Here is a 21,608-nt window from a genome sequence, read left to right as displayed (position 1 = left end):
CAAAGATTCCTGGGGAAATGTACAACAGGGGAAAACAGATGAATGATCATAAAACAAACATTTTGTGACAAAGAAGCCAAAGCAGGTTGTTTTCTGGTTCTCCCACAGACTTGCATAATTTTCTTCTCTAGTAGCAGCAGTAATAAAATGGGGACTTTGAACAGGTGAGTTTCTTTAGTGGAAGTTATCTCACTCAAAACAGGATCCATGCGTCTTTTATTCTCTACGTTTTACTAAAAATCGAGAGATGTTATGAATTCTCCAATCTGTATTCCACACTCTTCATTACAATACCCACCACGTCCCAAAATAGCTAACTACAATTGACAGCTGGCAGGAGGGGCTGGCAAGTCGCCTGCTCAAAGGCCAAGCAGATACCGTGCCTGCAGCAGCCGAAGGGAAGGCTCCTGCATCAGATGGCCGCCCCACCCCTCCTCCTTCCTAAAAATACCGACTCTCGTAGCAACTCCCCAGCACCAACCAGTTCATACCCACGAAAAAATGAAATTTCCCATCCCATCTTCAGAAAACACGCAGTGGTTTTCCTTCTGCCATTCAACTTCATTCTTAAAAGCTTAGTTAGGAACAAGTCAAACATGACAGAAACCTTTCTACTCCAATCCTGGGATGAAAGCCACATCATCCAATACACAGGCAGCATGCATCATGAGGGTCCTGAAGACAGCCTCAGTTTACCCTTACTCATGCCCTGGCCTCACTCAGCTCCTCCTTTGGAGGACAAGTGGATGGAACTCAGTTCTGCGTTCTAAGGGAAAATTTGTTTCTATCACTACATTCCTTAGTTTTTCATTTCCTCCTCCTCCTTTCTTTTAATATCGGGGCCAGCACTGTGGGTTCATGGGTCAAGCCACTGCCTCTGATGCTGGCATCCCACATGGTTGCCGGTTCACATACCAGCTGCTCCACTTCTTGTTTGTTTGTTTGTTTCTTTCTTTCTTTCTTTCTTTCTTTCTTTCTTTCTTTCTTTTTCTTTTTTTTAAGATTTTATTTATTTGAGAGACAGTTATAGACAGAGAGAAGGAGAGACACAGAGAGAGAGGTCTTCCATCCACTGGCTCTACTCCCCAGATGGCCACAAAGGCCAGAGATGGGCTGATCCAAAGCCAGGAATCAGGAGTTTCTTCTGAGTCTCTCAAGCAGGTGCAGGGGCCCAAGCACGTGGGCCATCTTCCACTACTTTCGCAGGCCATAAGCAGAGAGCTGGATCAGAAGAGGAGCATCCCCAGAAGGGCTGCCGGCACCGCAGGCAGAAGCTTAGCCCACTGCACCACGGTGCAGACCCCTCATTTCCTTCTTTCAGAATGTAGCCCTGGCACAATTTTTTTCTTTTTTGAAAGATTTCTTTCTTTCTTTGAAAGGCAGAGTTGTGGCCAGATGGCCACAACGGCCAGCACTGGGTCAGGCTGAGGCAGGAGCTTCTTCCAGGTCTCCCATGGGGTGACAGGAACCCAAGCACGTGGGCCATTTTCCACTGCTTTTCCTGGGCAGTTAGCAGGGAGCTGGACCAGACGTGGAGCAGCCGGGCCTGGAACCAGTGCCTATATGGGATGTCGCTACACCACAGCATTGGCCTCTCTGAAAAAAAATTTCTAAAAGGCACTCCTGTTTTAAAAAGTTGAAACAGAGTAGTAATGTCACCACACTGGTCTCCTCCAAATGCCAACAGCCGTAAACAAAGGACTCAGTGTCCATTACACTAACGGGGAGCTGCTCTGGTGAGGAGAGCAGCTAGGAGCAGTCAGCCTGTTCCCCACTCCTCCTCTGGCTGCCCTCTCACATCGCTGGAGGACATGACTGAGAAAGAGGACAGGCCAGGCAGAGAGAGCTTTTCTGGGCATCCTCTGGTCACATGACACCATGGCCCAGCAACTCCATCACCGGCAGCAAACTTGCCAGGGAACATTCCCAAGCCCGGTTCCTAAGGAAGAAGACTAGCTGAGGCAGCAGGGGTGGGGACAACTGGTTTAAAGTAAAATGCGTATCAGGACACTCTGGCAGGGCTGACAAAGTGGGCAGCAGAAGTGAAAGCCTCGACAGCTCACAACTGTTAGGGTGCCCCCCCACCAAGTGCTGGGGGTAACAAGCCCCCAGGAAGACGCTAGAGAAGGGACGAAGGAACCTGAGGGCCTGGAGACCAAAGATGCAGGCTGACTGTCAGGAAGCACAGCCAGGAAGAGCAGTTCTCAGCAAGCATTTGTCCTGCAGTCAGAACAGCAGGACAGCTACTCAGATGCAAGGCGGAGGGAAGCCTGGTCTCACTTTCAGCAGAGCAGTCAGAGGGAATACAGGCAAGGCGTACACCAGAAACTCCAAACGGGGTTTGGAGAAGGCTGATTAGTGCCGGGCTGGAACAAGACAGGCCATGAAGAGGAGGGTTCAGTGTGAAACATGCCACAGGGAAGACTCACAGCCAGTGGCACCTGACTGAGGAGGAAGGAGACAAGTGCATCCAACAGGGGTGACCTGGGTCGCCAGGAAGGAGGTGAACTCACTAACAGAAAACTCAGAGAGAGGAACTGACTGTGGAGGGTTGAAGACGAGTTCAGGTTAGGACTTGCCTAAAAAAATAAAAATCCGGAACCTGACACACCAGACTCCCATCCCTTTGGCTACGCAGGGAGTCAGTGCCCACAGAATTCCATGCCCTCGTTCTTGTCAAACAATGTACGGGAGGCCAGTGATTTGCACTGAGCTCCTGCACTCAGCCCAAACCAAGATGGAGTCGCTTGTGCGAAATGCCCCATGGTTGAGCTGAAACTGTAGGGAAGCAGACAGATCCCAAACAGACCAGTTTCTCCTGAACAGGAGATTCCAGTCTACCTGAGTCAGCATAAGGAAGTCCCCTCTGCCTTAATCCTTACAGAAGAATCTGACACCCCAGCTGTTTCTAATGCGCTGTTTCCTTGCTCCCTTCTCGTACTTTCTGTTCTGTTACTGTCCACAGGGAGCTCCACGCCCTGCTGTAGAACAGAGCTGCCCTAGTTCAGGAATCACGAACCAAAGGCAGTCAGACCTACAACTGCATGTCTTCTGCGTCCTGGAGAGCGACGAAGGGCCCTGACGGAGGCTGCTGAAGATGCTGCGGCCCCTGAGGAACACACGCAGGGGATCTCTGTATTCTTCACCGGCCCTGAGGAACACACGCAGGGGATCTCTGTATTCTTCACCGGCAGCCATGAGAACTCTCAGGTCTGAAGCTCTGCTCTCCTCGGCACCCAGCTCCCTGATCTCCACAGCTCTGGGGGTTCCCAGGGCGAGTCTGTGCTGTGAGAAGGTGCACGACCTTGAGGTACCAAGGCTCACTCTGTGGGCAGAGAGGGCAGGTGACCTTGGGGTTTGTGCTGGCTGAGAAGCCCCTGCCAAGAGCTGAAGTTTTAAACGCAGCTGACAGCATTTGTGGAGGGCGATATTATTGCAGGGGCTGTGAACGGATTTTGGAATTTACAGGGATTCAAGTTTTTCCACTTCATTTCTTTTCTTCTTATGCACTTGGTCAAGAGGCAAAGCCCCAGGGTGACTAGTGGGCGGGGCTGGGCACTTCAGAATTATCTTAGAACTAGTGGAACACCTGCCTCCAAGAGGACAAGCTGGTCGCAGACTGGGCTGGGGACATTAGGCTGCCCACCAGGGTCAAGAAAACACCTGTGAAAGATGGACCGCTGGGAGCACCATGCCACTCAGCTCTGCACTGCTTCCCTGGGAGGCTTTTGTCTCCTCTGGGAGACTCAACCTTCAACCCAAACATGAGGTCTTTAGTTCCTGAAGACGAGTGCTCTCTGCCTCTGGGACATCTGCCCTCTTCATGTGTAAGAATTACAGTCCCGGCCGGCGCCGCAGCTCACTAGGCTAATCCTCCACCTTGCGGCGCCGGCACCCTGTGTTCTAGTCCCGGTCGGGGCGCCGGGTTCTGTCCCAGTTGCCCCTCTTCCAGGCCAGCTCTCTGCTGTGGCCCGGAAGTGTAGTGGAGGATGGCCCAAGTACTTGGGCCCTGCACCCCATGGGAGACCAGGAGAAGCACCTGGCTCCTGCCTTCAGATAGGCCCGGTGCGCCGGCCGTGGCGGCCATTGGAGGGTGAACCAACGGCAAAGGAAGACCTTTGTCTCTGTCTCTCTCTCTCTCACTGTCCACTCTGTCAAAAAAAAAAAAAAAAAAAAAAGAATTACAGTCCCAAGTGACTTAGAGTCCTGGATACAAACATAGCTCGGGGTGATAAAGAATTCCCTAAACCTAAGGAAGAACTTGAATTTCCTAAAGAACTCAAGGTCTAACTGGGACTATGACCTTAGGATACCTGACCTCTGCTGACTCTCACACAACTTGGTGGAGTCTGGGGAGGCCAAAACAGATGAAACAGGCTAACATTATTCTCCTGAGAATGCTATCACAGTCGTACAAGCTGCACCTGGTCTACTTATGGGCCAGGCAGAGCCTGCAAAGTCACAAGCATCCATTTGCAAGCCACTCTAAAGCGTACCCACTCACACTGACTGGTCTGTCATCTGGACGTGCAGGCAGATGAGAAAAGATGAGTCTGTTACAGATTTTAAAATTTGCCTGGAAGGCATTCTGACCTTCCACCAAGTTGATGATGCACCCCAGGCAACCCTAACTGCCCTCTTTGTAAAGGGACCCTCTCCCAAAAAGACAGGGGATAGGATGGGTGGCTACACTAATTATAGCAGGACGTTTCAAGGGGAACTCAGAACAAAAAACAAAGGCTTCCAAATTAATGCCTTTCAATTATGACAACACTATGGCACCCAACAACACAGAAGGGCCTTTGGGCTTGCCCCAGGTGCTTTTCCAAGAAGGACCCCTAAAGCGAGTTTAGCCTACACAAGTGACTACAAACCCTCTTACTGGAAAATAATTTCTTTTGCTGTATAACAGTCTAAGCGGAAAGACTTGATATTGTTTGTCTACAATGGAGATTTGGCTCTGGAATTTGCTGACCACTCGAGATGTCTCCTACGCACTTAGAGTCCATCCTAGACCCAAAGAAGACAGTTCACAAAATGCCCCTGATTTAACCAGGAATCTGAGGCCTTGTGGGTCACACTCAATACCCACAATGGAAGAATAAAGTGTGCAGAGCCCATTAAAATTCCAATAGACCTCACTGAGCCTCTCCCCAAATTCCCTCAATACCCATTAAGACTCCAGGCCACACAAGGTTGGGCATTAATAGAAGACTTAATTATTCCATGAGCTAGCCCTTGTAACACTCCAATTCTACCTTTATAAAACCTAATGGATAAAGATGGCAGCTTGTTCAGGATCTAAGATCCATTAACAAGAGTGACTCCCCATTTTCCAGTGGTTCCAAACCCTAAAACTCTTCTGTCACTAGTTCCCCCAGTTTCCAAATGATTCACAGGGTTGAAACTGTGCATTCTTCTTTAGCATTCAGGTTGAGTCTGCTCATGGACAGATCAAGACCTGTTGCTTTCACCTGTAACAACCAACAATACACCTGATGCTATCTGGATGTTCATGCCTCAGGGGTCCACTGAAGCCCCTCCTACTCTTTCAAGTGTTCCACGATGACTGGAGCACGCTCTGCGTTCCTAGAGCATGGACTCTCCTTGCAATACGTGGACGGCCACTTACCCGCAGGGGAGGCACCGCAGCTTGACGCCTTCCATTTATAACAGCAGTTCGCAGAAAAGAGAAATAAGGTCTCCCCATACACGATAGCAATCAAGACACTGATCATTCATTAGGACATGATCTGAGTGTTGCAGGTATACAGTTGTTTCCTAATGGAGCTAAATCTATCCAAGAATTCTCTAAATCCACAACTAAAAAGCAACTTAGTTCTCAGGTAATGTTGGCCATTGCTGTTTATGGGTCCCTCATTTTCTCTCCACTTGATGAACTCAATTAGAAGTTCAGTCCCTGCACCCCTTCCTTGGGGAGAAAAACATGAGACAGCCTTTGGAGAATCAAAGGGGGCACTGCAAACCCTCCCCACCCCAGCCTCAGAATGGCCCAATTACTAAAAATCTTTCATCCTATTTATAATGAAAGGAGTAACAACGCGTTGGGAATGCTCTCATAGGAACATGATAAGTGTTGGCCCACAGCTTATTATATACAGCGTTCAGTGAGATTTGTATCCAGATAGCCTTAAGACTGTAGCTGCAGTAGCAAAACTGATTTTTAATTTGAATGGCAGTTACAGACAGTGAAGGAAGGTGGGGGAGGGAGGGAGGGAAGGAGGGAGAGAAGAGAGAGAAGAGAGAGGAGAGAGAGAGGAGAGAGAGAGAGGAGAGAGGAGAAAGGAGAGAGAGAGAGAGAAAGAGGAGAGAGGAGAGAGAGAGAGAGAAAGAGGAGAGAGGAGAGAAAGAGGAGAGAGGAGAGAAAGAGAGAGGAGAGAAAGAGGAGAGAGGAGAGAGAGAGAGAAGAGAGAGGAGAGAGGAGAGAGAGAGAGAGAGAAAAAGGAGAGAGGAGAGAGGAAAGAGGAGAGAGAGAGAGAGAGAAATATATTCGGGCCGGTGCCGCGGCTCAATAGGCTAATCCTCCACCTAGCGGCGCCGGCACACCAGGTTCTAGTCCCGGTCGGGGCACGGATTCTTTCCCAGTTGCCCCTCTTCCAGGCCAGCTCTGCTGTGGCCCGGGAAGGCAGTGGAGGATGGCCCAAGTGCTTGGGCCCTGCACCCCATGGGAGACCAGGATAAGTACCTGGCTCCTGCCATCGGATCAGCGCAGTGCGCTGGCCGCAGCGGCCATTGGAGGGTGAACCAACGGCAAAGGAAGACCTTTCTCTCTGTCTCTCTCTCACTATCCACTCTGCCTGTCAAAAAAAAAAAAAAAAAAAAAAAAAAGAAATATATTCGATCTCCTGGTTTCCCTCCCCAAATGGCCATAACATCTGTAGTGGGCCGGGCCAAACTCCATGTGGGTCTACGACATAGGTGATGCCATCTTCTGCCGCTTCCCCATATGTATTAGAAGGGAGCTGGATCAGGCCTTGAATTGCACCCATATGGGATACCAGTATCACAGGCAGTGGCTTTATCTGTGGTACCACAACACCGGCCCCTGCAAAACTGACTGACGCTCCTATAGCTCTGATCTCAGGTAATGACATTTATCTCTACATACTGCATGAAGTACAAGTCTTCTCCATCCCGACTTTACCCAAAGTCTTCCTATGAGATTAACCTTTCATGAAATCCTTTTACTCGTCTCCTAACCTCACTGTAAAGCTCTGACATTCTCCATACTATTACTCTATGGCCGTTATCTGGAGAAGGTGAGCCTCCAAGTTAGTCTATCCTTCACAAAGTCTGATTTGATTCTTTTTGTGCATGAGTCTTGTGCTGGAGTTCAGACAGAAGTTTTTGCACTGGACATGCTGTCACCTCCAACTGTGGTTTGAATGTGGTTTGTCCCCTTAGAATCTCATGGGGAAATGTCCTGCTACTGTAGCCATGTTGGGAGGTGAGGCTTTAAGAGGTGATTAGGTGAATAAGAGGGATGACTGCCTTTCTTAAGGAACTGCATTAATTCTCACTGTAGTAGGTAAATGAGTTCTCACTCTGGAGGGACTGGCTCCGTCACTGCAAAAGCAGGCTGCTACAGAGAGAGGCCACCCTTCGTGTCAGCCTCACCTGCAGGCTCCTTCTGACTTCAGCCATATGGTGAAGCAGCACAAGGCCCTCACCAGATGCACTGCCGGATCTTGAACTACCCAGCTTCCAGAACCTGAAGCCAAAATAATCTCTTTAGAAATCACCCAGTCTTCTCAAGTATTCTGTGACAGTAACAGAAAACAGATGAAGATACCACCCACTAAGAGTTCACGGACAGCAGCCACGTCTGCTCAGTAGGCACAACTTTCTGCTCCCACCTGTGCCAGAATTTTATCTGGAAACCAGTCTGTCAGCATTTACACTGACAGCTGCTGTGCCTTTGGACGGCTTTGCAGGCAAAGGTTTCTTCAGCTCTGCAGGCATGCCCACACAAAATGGCCCACAAGCTGATGAACTCCTGCTGCTGCCTAGAGAGACCACAGTGATAAAGACAGAGGATCACACTAAGAGAATTGAGCCTGATTACCAGGGGAATGCTCTAGCTTTCTTGCCCCCCCCCCCCAAAAAAAAAGTTGCTATATGACAGGAAGTTCAAAATGGCTTACTTCCTAGGTTTTCACTAACGTCAATTTCTGGTCATCAAAAGTAGAAATAAAGCAAACAACTCTGTACTTGTCACCTTTGCTAAGTGCTGCTAAGAGATATGGAACATACGTTTCTGTTAAGGAAAAAGAAAGTAATTTTTGTCATGAAGCAGAATCACTTATTGCCCCAAAAGGAGAAAAAGGAAGAGTACAGGATAAAATTTTTTTTTTAATTTTTTTTTTATTTTTTATTTTTTTTTTTATTTTTGACAGGCAGAGTGGACAGTGAGAGAGAGAGACAGAGAGAAAGGTCTTCCCTTGCCGTTGGTTCACCCTCCAATGGCCGCCGCTGCAGCCGGCGCACCGCGCTGATCCGATGGCAGGAGCCAAGATCCAGGTGCTTCTCCTGGTCTCCCATGGGGTGCAGGGCCCAAGCACCTGGGCCATCCTCCACTGCACTCCCTGGCCATAGCAGAGAGCTGGCCTGGAAGAGGGGCAACCGGGACAGAATCCGGCGCCCCGACCGGGACTAGAACCCGGTGTGCCGGCGCCGCAAGGTGGAGGATTAGCCTATTGAGCCACGGCGCCGGCCAGGATAAAAATTGAATGGGTAAGAAAGCTTTAAATTTCTGAAAGGAATTGTACAGGATCTTATGAGAGAAATTTTTTAAGTGATCAACTTGGCTATGCTTGAGGTGAACTCTTCAGATGTTTTGCTAAAAATTGACAGTGTTATTACCAAAAATACCTAGTACGAAGTAGAAGTTGATCCTCTCTGTGAAATAATAACAACAAATTTCCCCATTTTGGAGAAGGAAAGGGGAGTCCAAGTACAGGAAGCATATAAAACTCATAATAGGCATGACCAGAAGAGATCTTCACCACGACACATTGTAGTCAAACTTTCCACAGTAAAACATAACAAAAAGATCCTAAAATGTTCAAGAAAGAAATGCCAACTTACTTTCAGATGAACTCCAATTAGACTCACAGTGGACTTCTCATCAGAAACTCTATTGGCTAGGAGAGAATGGCAAGATATATTCCAAGTCTTAAGAGGAAAAAACTGTCAACCCAAAATACTCTATGCCACAAAGCCCTCATTTATGAATGAAGGTGAAATAAAGACCTTCCATAATAAACAGAAATTGAAAGAATTTGTCACCACTCATCCAGCCTTACAAAAAGATGTTTAAGGACATGCTACACAAAAACACAGAAAGATAACCTTATGAAAAATGAGAAAGCAGAAAATCCCCCAGGAAAAGTTAAAAAGAAATCCAAAGTAAACAATAGGAATATTTATGGAAAAATGGAAGGGCCAAGCTGTTACTTATAGTCACCTTGAATGTAAATGACCTCAACTCTCCAGTTAAAAGATACAGACTGGCTGAATGGATGAAGAAACAAGACTCATCTATTTGCTGCTTAAAAGAAACACATCACACAGAGTGAAAGTGAAAGGATGGAAAAGGCCGGTGTCGCGGCTCACTAGGCTATTCCTCCGCCTGCAGTGCTGGTACTCCAGGTTCTAGTTCCAGTTGCTCCTCTTCCAGTCAGCTCTCTGCAGTGGCCTGGGAAGGCAGTGGAGGATGGCCCAAGTGCTTGGGCCCTGCACCCGCAAGGGAGACCAGGAAGAAGCTCCTGGTACCTGGCTTTGGATCGGCGCAGCATGCCGGCCATAGCAGCCATTTGAGGGGTAAACCAACAGAAGGAAGACCTTTCTGTCTCTCTCTCACTGTCTAACTCTGCCGGAAGGAAGGAAGGAAGGAAGGAAGGAAGGAAGGAAGGAAGGAAGGAAGGAAGGAAGGAAGGAAGGGAAAGAAAGAAAGAAAGAAAGAAAGAAAGAAAGAAAGAAAGAAAGAAAGAAAGAAAGAAAGAAAGAAAGAAAGAAAGAAAGAAAGAAAGAAAGAAAGAAAGAAAGAAAGAAAGAAAGAAAGAAAGAAAGAAAGAAAGAAAGAAAGAAAGAAAGAAAGAAAGAAAGAAAGAAAGAAAGAAAGAAAGAAAGAAAGAAAGAAAGAAAGAAAGAAAGAAAGAAAGAAAGAAAGAAAGAAAGAAAGAAAGAAAGAAAGAAAGAAAGAAAGAAAGAAAGAAAGAAAGAAAAGAAAAGAAAAGAAAAGAAAAGAAAAGAAAAGAAAAGAAAAGAAAAGAAAAGAAAAGAAAAGAAAAGAAAAGAAAAGAAAAGAAAAGAAAAGAAAAGAAAAGAAAAGGATGGAAAAGATATTCCATGGTAACAGAAACCAAAAAAGAGCTGGTGTAGGCATCCTAATAACAGACAAAATAGACTTTAACACAAAAACTGTTAAAAGAGACAAAGGACATTATGTAATGCTTAAGGGATCAATTCAACAGGAAGGTGTGACTATTATAAATGTATATGCACCCAATTACATGGTGTGTGGTGGAATGACACTGCAACATCCTTGAGAAATCAACTGCAACAACAGTGCTTGGCTATTTAAAAGAAATGTTAATGGATATAAAGGGAGACATAGACTCCAATATAATAGTAACAGAGGACTTCAAAACTCCACTTTCAGCAATGGACAGATCAACCAGACAGAAAAACAGCAAGGAAACAAGAGAGTTAATTGACACTAAGGACGAAACAGACCTAACAGATATCTACAGAACTTTGCATGCTATAGTAGCAGAACACATTCTTCTCACCAATGCATGGAACTTTTTCTAAGATAGACCATGAAACAAGTCTCAGCAAACTTAAAAAAATCAAAATCATAACGTGCATCTTCTCTGACCACAATGGAATAAAGCTGGAGACCAACAACTCAGGAATCTCTAAATCATAGGCAAATACATGGAGACTGAACAACATGCTCCTGAAGGAACAGTGGGTCATAGAAGAAATAAAAAGAGAAATAAAAAAATTTCTGGAAACAAATGAATACATCATATCAAAATGTATGGGATACAGCAAAAGCAGTGTTAAGAAGTAAGTTTGTAGCAATCAGTGCCTACATCAAGAAATTGAAAAGGTACCAAATAAGCTATCAATGCATCTCAAGGACCTAGGAAAAAAAATAACAAACCAAGCCCAAAATTAGTAGGAGGAAAGAAATAATCAAAATTAGGGAAGAAATAAACAAAATTGAAACCAAAATAATACAAATAAAACTTTGAAATAAAGAGCTGGTTTAAAAAAAATAAACAAAAGTGATATACCAATTAACCAAAAAAAAAAAAAAAAAAAAAACACAGATGGAGAAGACTCGAATCAATAAAACTATAGATGAAAAAAGAAATGTAATTAGTGTAGTAGGCCATACAGCAGACTCATGGAATGACAAATGCCCTAAACAGCACAATGACCTCAGAATCAGCCCTTAAGGGATTTGGATCTGGCTAAAAATCCCATGAGAGCATTTCAGGCATGGAAAGCCAAGACACTATGGGAAAAAATGGCCTACATGAAAGAGCTCTGTGAGTGAGACTCCAGTGGAAAGGAGCCATCAAAGGAAGAGGTATCATTCTCTAAAGGGAGGAGAGAACTTCCACACTTTGATTATGGCCCTGTCTAAATAATGGCGGAGTTTGTGGACTCAAGAGGCTTCCAAAGCCTTGGCAGCTCATGACAAGAGCCTCAGATGATCACTGACATCATAAATAAGAGTGTCAATCGTTAAATCAACAACAGGAGTCACTGTTTCCCATGTAGGACCTCTGTCCTTAATGAGTTGTACTATTAGAATTAAGGGTAAAACTAGTCTTCAAATAGTACTTTAAACTTTGTGTGTCTGTGTTGGTGTAAACTGTTGAAATATTTACTTAGTATGGAGTTGATGTTCTGTATATAAAGATAATTAAAAATGAATCTTAATGAAGAATGAGATGGGCAAGGGAGTAGTAGGTGGGAAGGTTTGGGTGTGGGAGGGCGGATATGAAGGGAAGAACCGCTATAATCCAAAAGCTGTACCTATGAAATTTATATTTATTAAATAAAAGCTTCCTAAAAAAAATGTAACAATAGATACCACAGAAATAAAAAGAATCATCAGAAATTACTACAAAGAGCTGTATACCAACAAATTGGGAAGCCTAGAAGAAATGGATAGATTCCTGGACTCATACAACCTACCTAAATTGAGCTTTGAAGACATAGAAACCATAAACAGACCCATAACCAAGACAGAAACTGAATCAGTAATAAATACCCTCTCAGAAAAGCCCAGCACTGGACAGCTTCACTGCTGAATTCTACCAAACATTTAAAGAAGAACTAACTCCAATTCTTCTCAAGCTATACAAAACAATTAAAAGGGAGGGAATTCCCCCAAACTCCTTCTCCTTCTGTGAAGCCTGCTTAATTCCTAAGCCAGAAAAGGATACACAAAGAAGAGAAATATAGACCAATATCCCTGATGAAAATAGAAGCAAAAAATCCTCAACAAAATATTAGCTAATCGAATCCAACAACATATCAGAAAGATCATTCATCTTTACGAAATGGGATTTATACCTAGTGTGCAGGGATTGGTTCAACATTCACAAATCAATAAATGTGATACATCACATCAACAAACTGAAAAAAAATATATGGCTATCTTAATAGATGCAGAGAAAACATTTGACAAAATATAACATCCTTTCACGACGAAAATCTAAAGCAAACTGGGTACAGAGGAATATTCGTCAACACAATAAGATAATTTATGACAAACCCACAACCAGCATCCTATTGAATGGGGAAAAGCTGGAAGCATTCCCATTAAGATCCAGAACCAGACAAGGAGGTCTACTCTCACCACTGCTATTTAATATAGTCCTGGAAGTTTTAGCCAGAGCCATTGAGCAATAAAAAGGAAATCAAAGGGATACAAATTAGAAAGGAGGAAATCAAACTACCTCTATTTGTAGATGACATGATCCTATACATAGAGGATCCAAAAGAGAGACTACTGGAATTCATAAAATGGTTTGGTAAAGTGGCATGATATAAAATCAACATGGAAAAATCAATAGCCTTTGTATACATAGATAATTTCATGGCTGAAAAAGAACTTTTAAGATCAGTTCCATTCACAAGAGCTTCAAAAAGAATCAAATACCTTGGAATAAATTTAACTAAGGATGTCAAAGATCTCTAAAATGAAAATTACAAAACACTAAAGAAAGAAATAGAAGAAGACATTTAAAAATGGAAAAATATTCCAAGTTCATGGATTAGAAGAATCAACATCATCAAAATGTCCATACTACCAAAAGCAATTTACAGATTCAAAATAATCCCAATCAAATACCAATGACATTCTTTCCAGATCTAGAAGAAATGGTGCTCAAATTTATATGGAAACACAAAAGAGACCCCAAACAGAAAAGCAATCTTATGCAAGAAAAACAAAGCTGGAGACATCACAATATCTGATTTCAAGACAGACTACAGGGTGTTGGAAAAACTGGATTCCCACATGAAAATACACCCCTACCTTACTCCTTACACCAAAATTTACTCAAACTGGATCAAAGACCTAAATCTATGACGCGATACCATCAAATCATTAGAGAACATTGTGGAAACTCTGTAGGATGCTGGCATACACAAAGACTTCTTGGAAAGACCCCAGAAGCACAAGTAATCAAAGCCAAAATGGACAAATGGGATTGCATCAAGTGAGAAGCTCCTGCACTGCGAAAGAAACACTCCGCAAAGTGACAAGGCAACCAGCAGAATGGAAGAAAATATTTGCAAACCATACAACTGATAAAGGGTTAACATCCGGAATCCACAAAGAGCTCAAGAAATTCAACAACAAAATAAACAATCCAGTTAAGAAATGACCAAAGGACTTCAACAGGCATTTTTTCAAGAAAGGAAATTCAAATGGCCAACAGACACTTGAGAAAATTCTCAGGATCCATCAGGGAAATACAAATCAAAACCATGGTGAGGTTTCACCTCACTCCAATTAGAATGGTTGTCATGCAGCAATCAACAAACAACAAATGCTGGCAAGGACGTGAGGAAAAAGATACCCTGGTCCACTACTGGTGGGAATGCAAACTGGTATAGCCACTGTGGAAGACAGTATGGAGATACCTCAGAAATCTTTGAATATAGACCTACATATGGTCCAGTCATCCCACTTCTGGGAATTTACCCAAACCAAAAGAAATCAGCATATGAAAGAGTTATCTGTACCCCCATGTTCATTGCAGCACAATTAATGGAATCATACTCATACACTATGATATGGAATCAACTCAGATGTGTATCAACTCAGCCATTAAAAAAAAAATTCTGTCTTTTGCAACAAGATGGATGCAACTGGAAACCTTATACTTAGTGAAATAAGCCAGTCCCAAAAAGACAAACATCATATGTTTTCCCTGATCCGAGGTAACTAACAGAGTACCTGAAACGTAATGTAGATATTTTGAGAGCTGATGATTGTTTATAGCTCTTGTTTCTTCTGTTGAGAAACAGTGCTTTGTTTTGTTTTGTTTTCTCCTTTTCATACTATATGTTGAACTCTTTTACTTAGAGTAGGGTTAACTATACAGTCATTAAGTATACTGAAAATAAATCTTTATAAAAATTACAAGTGGGAATGAGAGAAGGAGGGGCAGGAAGAGTTGGAGCACAGGTGGGAGGGAGGGTAAGGGGGGAAGTGCCACTATATTCCTAAATCTGTATACATGAAATATATGAAACTTGTATAACTTAAATAATTTAAAAAAAAACAGATTTTCTTGGAATATTTGATCTTCTCTTAATAGGAAGTAATGAAAGGGTCTTTTGTTTGTTTACCTTTTACGCAATTGATCTAGGAAACAAAGATTTTGTTTTCAACAATATAATAGTTTGTGCTTTACTTAAGAAAACTGAATCTTGTCCATATTAAAAGAGGAAGACCTTTCTCTCTCTCTCTCACTGTCCACTCTGCCTGTCAAAAAAAAAAAAAAAAAAAAAGAGGTATTTTTTCAGGACAACTATGTCACTTTCTGAAGAGGTATTTTTTCAGGACAACTATGTCACTTTCTGAAGTTTTTTTAATGATCATTCCGGTTATACAAATGACTATTATTTCACAGTGACCAGTGATGCTACACAGCTTTGAATGCCATCCAATATGATTTACTTCCTAATTACACTTCCTGTCTTAATGTCTTATTTGAACTACTGTTTCCTCTGCAAACAACTGCCTTTCTTGATGGCTTTACTCAGAAGTGGCACAGGCTTCTTGAACATCTGCAAACCAAAAGCTGCTCCTCCTCCAGTCTTCCTTATCTCAATTAATGTCATTACCCAGTTCCCTGGGTTTTGGCTCATTCACCTCCCTCATTTTCCCTATAAATCCCCCAATCCTATCTTAAAATATATTATCCTTAATTCGCCCATTTCTCTCCACCATCACTGCCATCAACATCATATAAATATCCATCTTTTTGTATTGAATATCTTTGTTGAATCCAATCACTGATTAAACAAATGTACTTTAGACATTAGGAATTTAAAATGACATGTTCCATAATCTCAAGGAATGTCAGTGAGAAACAGAGGTAAAGCAACAATTAGAAATCAGCGTCCCAGATCAGCATTCTGGAAGTGACATGCGGAGGATTCTCTAGAATTAGAGAGAGAGCAACTCACACACTTTGGCTTGGTAGGAAAGGCTTCCTGGTGAAGCAGGGATTAAACCGAGTTTTGAAGAGAAATATAATCGACAATGATGATGATGACACTTAACTGAGAACAGAGCAGATATTTTACTCTTGACCATTATGACACGCACGCAGTTAACCAAATGACAGAGCACATAAGCAGGAGTTTTCAATTCTGGTCACTATCATCAAACCAGTAGAATCAACAACAACTGAGGTACATAACAGCCTTCCAGTTCACCTTTCCCGTGAAGACTTCCTTGACACCCAATCAGCGACTTCTCCGCTCTCTAAACTCCCACAGCACCGTCCTCTGTTGGTTAACAACCTCAAGCACACCCTGTGATGCAGTTACATCATACAGGCACTGCTTCTGGGATTACACCTGGGGCTCCGTAAGTGCAGAGGGGCCTCTAGCCCGTCCCCAGCACACAGGAGCACAGGATCAGACCCAACAGCACTCAGCACATCAAGATGACCAACTGAGAACATCCAGGTCTTCCAAAGAACTGCAGAGTACCTCACTTAAGCAGTCTGCTCACATATCTCAGATGATAACTTGTTACTTGCATTTTCAAAAATCTGACTCTTATTTTTCATAGCTGAGTAGTGTTTTCAAAGATCAAATAAGTAGAAAGAATTGAAATGCCTTCTTTCAGATATTACCGTATTTTATAATTTATTTAATTCAGCAAAAGCTTTTACAAAATACAGCATGACAAAACCTGAAGAAAATAACACTAGATTCAAAAGCTAATAACATTTCCAAAGAGTGAAACTGCCATTTAATCATTTTCTCCACAGGGGCTGAGTTATGAGGACAGACTAAAAATAAAAGGGAGCATCGTATTAATAAATGAGTCTAGGGAAGATTACATAAAGTATATTAAATCTGTGTGTGTGGAGAAATCCCTTACACTGGACTCACAGATGCAAACTTAATAGATTATAGCCTTGGATAAATGTCTCTGAAAACACCATCATCTCTCACATAGAAGCACACTTTAAATACAAACTACCTCCCTAGCACAAATAACTGATAAAAAAAAATAACACCAAATTCCACATTCAAAATGACTAATATTTTCATTCCCATTTGAAAGTGCTTAGGGTGAGATCTTTTTCAACTACAATCAAAAATACTTTTCCTAAAGGACACACTGGAACAGCGTCCTTTTGTCCCAGCTGAGGGATAAGAATCTATCTACTATGACTACTTACTCATAGGAAAGAGCCTGCAAGTCCTCTCCCAAAAAAAGGCCCACCTACTGCTCCTTACACCAAGCCAAGACTGTTCTTTCCCAGCATTCTACAATCACGTGGCACCAACTGAAAATGTGTACCCTTCTGGGCTTGGTGGGTTTGCAGCTGACAGTAGAAGCTGGACTGGTGATGGGTGGGAGGGGACACTGCCTCTTTCCTACTTGAAGTAAGTTATCTCAAGACTGTATTTTAGGGGGCTGGCGCTATGGCACAGCAGGTTAAGCCACTGTCTGCTGTGCCAACATCCCATAAGGCCAGTTCAGGTCCTGGCTGCTCCACTTCCAATCCAGCTCACTGCTAATGGCCTGGGAAAGCAGTGGAAGACAGCCCAAGTGCCTGGGCCCCTGCACCCACATGGAGACTAGGAAGAAGCTCCTGGCTCTGGACTGGCCCAGCTCCAGCTGTTGCGGCCACTTGGGGAGTGAACCAGCAGAGGGAAGATCTCTGTCTCTCCCTAATTTTCAAATAAATAAATAAATCTTTTTAAAAAATGTATCTTAGAAGTCCTTATTGTCATTTATTCCTTACATGAGCTACTCAAAGAACATTTTCAACAATATCCCTAAAATAAAATGTTTTAAAGACTTATTTATTTTATTTGAAAGGCAGAGTTAGCAAGGGGTGGGGGGAGTTCACTCCCCAAATGCCTGCAACAGAAGCCAGTAGCCAGAAGTTTCTTCTGGGTCTCCCACATGGGGGCAGGGGCCCAAGCAGTTGGGTCATCTTCTGCTGCTTTCCCAGGTACATTAGCAGGGAATTAGATCCAAAGCCGAGCAGCTGGGACTTGAACCGGCACCCATATGGGATGCTGCCACTGCAGATGGTGGATTAACCTGCTGCACCACAGCAGGTCTTCTGTTTTGTTATGTTTTTTTTTTTCTTTTTAAAAAGGACTTATTTATTTGAAAGGCAGAGTTATGGGAGAGAATGACAGACACAGAGATGTTCTATCCACTAGTTTACTCTCTAAATAGCCACCATAGCTGGGGCTCGGCCAGGCTGAAGCCAGGAGCCTGGAACTCCAACCGAGTCTCCTATGTGGACCCAAGTACTTGATACATCTTCCAATGCTTCTCCCAGGCACATTAGCAGGGAACTGGATCAGAAGGAGAACAGCTGGGACTCAAATTGGCATTCATGTGTGATGCCAGCATCACAGGTGGTAGCTTAACTTGCTATGCCACAATGCTGGACCCCAAACAAAACCACTTGAAAAGCAGCTAATTCATTTTAAAAACCACACTAAATATTTATCATGCCACTAATATAGCATTAATCTTCTGTAGTTATCTATTTTGGCAAACACAGCTGAGAAAGTGATAGATGACAGGATCCTATTATCCCAGCATTTAAAGTAGAAAATAATCTGAGGGATATGAAAACAAACAGATCTCAGAGTTTTAAAAAATATAATTCAAATAAAGGTCAGGGAATGACAGGCTAGTTGGTGGCAAAACTACGTGGTATGGATCACAGTCCATCCAATCTTGCAAAAGAAGTCACTTTCTTAAGCTTTTTTTTTATTTTAAGATTTATTTATTTATTTGAAAGGCAGAATTACAGAGAGGCAGAGGTAGAAAAAGAGAGAGGTCTTCCATCTGCCGATACACTCCCCAAGCGGCCACAATGGCTGGAGCTGTGTCAATCCAAAGCCAGGTGCCAGGAGCTTCTTCCAGTTGTCCCATGGGGATACAGGGTCCTAAACTTGGCCTGTCTTACTGCTTTTCCAGGAATAGCAGAGAGCTGGATCAGAAGTGGAGCAGCCAGGACTCAAACCAGCACCCATATGGAATGCCAGCACTACAGGCTGTGGCTTTACCTGCTACGTCACAGCACTCACCCCCTTAAGCCTGTCTTAATGGAAATCTGTCTCACTTGCAATATTATACCTAGGAAGTGTGAGAGGGTATATAAGTTTCACACTGCTACAATCAAAATTCTAAGGCAGGATAATTTTATAAAGAAATGAGACTTAGCTCACAATTTTGGAGGCTGAGAGTACAAAGCACATGGCATAGGCTCTGGTGAGGGCTCCATGGTGGATGACAGAATATGTGTGGGAGGAAGAGATCACATCTCCAAACAGGAAGCCAGAGACGAATCAGGTCAACTTCAGGCTTATATAACCACCATTTGGTGTGTGTGTGTGTGTGTGTGTGTGTGTGTGTGTATATATATATATATATATTTTAATGCCTCCCAAAGGCACAACCCCACCTCTTATATAGGGTTTGTACCACATCTCAATAACAGTACCCTGGGGACCAAGCTTCCAACAAAGGCATCTCTTGGAGGCAAACCAACACCCAAACCATATCAGGGAGGTTTGAGAAAAGTAGGATAAGGAAGGATGAGACAGAAGAAGCAATATTTATTAAGTTTCTACTGTATAGCACACATTATACATAGCACTTCACACACTATCTCCTATAACCCACAGTTTCCCAGCTGCAGGTAACATCAATCTCAGTACATGGAGAGAATGACAATCAGACCAGCAATGAAACCCAGGGCTCTGAATCTGAGTATGCGCAATCTTTAGCATCCATAGTGTAGTCCAAGAGCCAAATCTGGTCTGCCTGAGTAAAAACGTGGCTTACCTGAGATACCTCAGGCCTACCAGAAAGTTACCAAATAAATCACTAAGTCTACTGGGTACCAGAGTCGAGACAGGAAATGCAGAACTAACTCAACATTTTTGGGCAATATCTGGATTTATCCAGCTCTGTAAAAGAACATTCTTCTTAGGAAATTGCTGAAAATGAAGTTGGAAGCCACGATCACTGATGTAAACATCAAGTAAAAAATCTCAACATGACCTTTATGATTTTCAAAAGCAAGTCTTCAAAACACTTATTCTCACTGATGTGCTGAAAGGTTTTCAGCAGGAAGCCCATAGCAAATAACTGGGTAAAAAAAAAAGTATTATAAAATTATTTAAAGGTTTATATGACATTATTTAATTCAAATTTTTGATTAAAAAAAAAAAAAAAAAGACTGTTCCTACCACTCACTATCACCAGATCATTGGTCTGTCATTTCTCAGCACTCTAAGAGCCAGGCTTGATGACCTGAAATTGTTCCCTGACATGGTTCATTTTGTTTTCAACTATGCATCCCACCTACAAATGTATTCCTGATACTGAAAACCCTTTCTTGTCCAACCTTACAAACAGCCGCTCATGGCAATCAAGGCACCAATGGAAACAAGATCCTTCTAACACAGCACCCAGACCTGGAGCTCAGACGGCTTTGTGTGAAGGCAGCGACAAAGAGGAACAGATTCTAAAGTGGGAAAACCTGAGCCCTGGTCTAGCACTGCCACTTCCTGATTCTGCATCTACCAGTAAATTATTTATTCTCTTCCAGTCTTTTTTTCTTTTAAAGGCTTATTTATTGGGGCCAGCACTGGGGCACAGTGGGTAAAGCTGCCGCCTGCAGGCTGGCATCCCATATGGGTACCGATTCAAGACCTGGCTGCTCCAATTCTGATCCAGCTCTCTGCTGATGGCCTGGGAAAGCAGTGGAAGATGTCCCAGGTCCTTGGGCCCCTGCACCCATGTGGGAGATGGGGAAGAAGTTCTTGGCTCCTAATCAGCGCAACTTCAGCTGTTGCGGCCAATTGGGGAGTGAACCAACAGATGGAAGACCTCTCTCTTTCTCTGTTTCTTCTTCTCTCTGTATGTAACTCTTTCAAATAAATAAATAAATCTATAAAAAAAGATTTATTTATTTGAAAGGCAGAGCTAGAGAATGAGGGAAAGACAGAAAGAAGGAGATATCTTCCATCCGCTGGTTCACTCCCACAATGGCTGCAACAGACAGAGCTGGGCTGATCCCAAGCCAGGAGCCAGGAGCTTCTTCTGGATCTCCCATGTGGGTGCAGGGGCCCAAGGACTTGGACCATCTTCTACTGCTTTCCCAGGCACATTAGGAGGGTGTTGGATCAGAAGTGTGTTGCTCCCCCTCTTCGTGGAGGAACGACACTAAACCCTGCGCTGTTCTTTTGTCTGCTCGGCCCTCCCCGGGTTTGCTGCTGGTTCTTCCTGGGTTGGCTACCGTCCCTTCCACCTCCGTGGAAGGGCGGTTCCCCCTGCCACTTTCCCCACTTCCGCGGGGGAGCGGCACACCGCTGGCCGGTTCTCTCGGGGGCTGCACAGGTGTTCCTCTTAGATGTTCCTGGTGCATGTTGTCTCTCTCCTCCTTTATAGTCCTCTTCCACCAATCCCAACTCTGCTACCCACACGCCGAGTACGCTGCTCTCCTCCAATCAGGAGCAGGTCCTGCTGTTTATTGGTTGAACTGGAGGCAGCTGTGTAGAAGCTGTTTCCTCCTCTCCCAGCGCCATATTGTGGGAGAGCAGATGCATAGAATAAGTCTTAATTCCAGTAACAGTCTAGTCCGAGTTGCTCCCCACAGAAGTGGAGCAGCCAGCACTCAAAATGGTCCTCATATGGGATGCTGGTGCCACAGGCAGAAACTTAACCCACTATGCCACAGCGCTAGCCCCTGATTCAGGTTTTTAAGCACAGTGCCTGGTACAAATTAAGTGCTCAGTAAATGTTATCATTACATAATCAC

General features: G+C 43.6%; 1 protein-coding gene across 3 annotated transcripts in view; it reads right to left on the bottom strand.

Annotated features, from left to right (window-relative positions):
- DTNBP1 (dystrobrevin binding protein 1) overlaps window positions 1–21,608 on the bottom strand; it is a 145,175-nt gene that overhangs the window by 63,288 nt on the left and 60,279 nt on the right. The window lies entirely within an intron of this gene.

The sequence above is a fragment of the Oryctolagus cuniculus genome, chromosome 5 (assembly GCF_964237555.1).
Source record: "Oryctolagus cuniculus chromosome 5, mOryCun1.1, whole genome shotgun sequence".
In the NCBI taxonomy this organism is placed as follows: Eukaryota; Metazoa; Chordata; class Mammalia; order Lagomorpha; family Leporidae; genus Oryctolagus; species Oryctolagus cuniculus.
This window is presented reverse-complemented; position numbering and strand designations above follow the sequence as displayed.